Here is a 1534-nt window from a genome sequence, read left to right on the forward strand (position 1 = left end):
GTTGTTTTTTTTGTTTTTGTGTTTTGACTGAGGCTTCCAGTACCTGAAGTGCACAGACCTTTACAACTCCGTGTGTGCTGAGCCGTGTGTTGGGGCCAGGACTTTGGCCGGTGAAGCCCAGGACGGCCCCCGTGGTGGGGAGCACTTGGGCTGAGGGGAGGTGGCAGGGGGGTGGGGGGGAGCCAAAATGTCTCAATAAGTTTTATATTGGTTATATGTTGAAATGATCATATCTGAGGCACATTAATGGGTTAAATAACATATTATTAAAAATTGATTTCACTTGTTTAATTTTTCTTTTTTAATGTGGCTGCTTCAATTCAGGTTACATCTGTGGCTGGTATAGAAAGTTTCCAGCCCCCGCGAGGCCCTCTGGAGTCCCGCCCTGTCAGCACCTCCCCAGAGGTCACCTGCTGCTGTCACCCCAGACTAGCTTTGACTGTTCTTGAACTGCAGGTAAATGGGGTCACAAGCAAGGGCTCTTTCCTGTCTGCAAGAGTCATCTGTGGCGTTCGTGTGATGGCACGCTCACTGGGAATTTACTAATCCAGACCCTGGATGGGACAAGGGGACCCAGTGGCCACCACAACACTGGGTCCTTGCCTTGGGGAGCTCACAAATGACGGAAAGGATGCCTGGGGTCCCAGGGGCTGCAGAGGGGAAGGAGGAATTGAGCTGGGCAAGGCCCCCATGCGGACTGTATGGGGTTGAACTGTAGCTGCCCCCCCCCCCATCTGTATCCACCTGGAACCTCAGAATGTGATCTCACTTGGAGATAAGGTCTTCGCAGCTGTCACTAGTTAGGGATCTCTGGTGAGGTCCTGGATTGTGGACAGCCCTAAATTCCATGGATGGCAGCGTCTTTGTGAGGGAAAGGGGGGATTTGGGCAGAGCGGGACATGAGGATCGCGGCCACGTGGGGACAGGGAAGAGACGGAGCCACACGGACACCAGCCCAGGCTGGCTGGTGGCCATCAGAGGCTGGAAGCGGCAGGAAGAGCCCTCCTCTAGAGCCTCCGGAGGGAGCGCAGCCCAATTTCTGGCTTCTGGCCTCCAGAACGGAGGGAAAATTCCTGCTGTTTTAAGCCACGCGGCTTGTGGTACTTTTGTTTTGGCAGCGCCAGGAAACTCATACATGGAGCGGGAGGGGAGCCCCTGCAGCCTCACCCACCCGGCAACAGAGGGGAAACCAAGGCACTGGGAGCAAGAGAGCGAGAGGTCCTCACGGAGCCCAGGTTTGGGGCTCAGCTCTGACTATCTGGGTCTCCCCAGGGAGGTCAGTGCAGCTCTCCGAACACCACTGTCTGTGAAGAACAGGGCTCCTGGGTGGTGTAGACGAGGTAAGAGTCTCCCCACCATCACCCAAACTGCTGTGCGGTCAGAGCCTGCAGCGCCCCGGGGCAGTGGCCTCTAAGACACTCTGTCAGGATTTGGCCTTGTGTCACTTTTACCAACAAGCCCCGTGACTAGAGCAGAGACTGGGCCAGGGAAGCCGCTGCCCTCTGTCCCCCATGAGCCCCCCCCCCCCCCCCCG

General features: G+C 56.5%; 1 long non-coding RNA gene across 1 annotated transcript in view; it reads left to right on the plus strand.

Annotated features, from left to right (window-relative positions):
* The first annotated feature begins 325 nt into the window (after positions 1–325).
* The window catches only part of LOC121103728, a 2851-nt gene continuing 1642 nt past the window's right edge, over positions 326–1534 (plus strand). The window contains exons 1-2 of the long non-coding RNA XR_005835937.1: positions 326–456; positions 1119–1340. This is a non-coding gene — a long non-coding RNA (uncharacterized LOC121103728). The remainder of the gene's footprint in view (positions 457–1118; positions 1341–1534) is intronic.

This window comes from Ursus maritimus, unplaced genomic scaffold, assembly GCF_017311325.1.
Source record: "Ursus maritimus isolate PB19 unplaced genomic scaffold, ASM1731132v1 scaffold_2, whole genome shotgun sequence".
Lineage (NCBI taxonomy): Eukaryota > Metazoa > Chordata > Mammalia > Carnivora > Ursidae > Ursus > Ursus maritimus.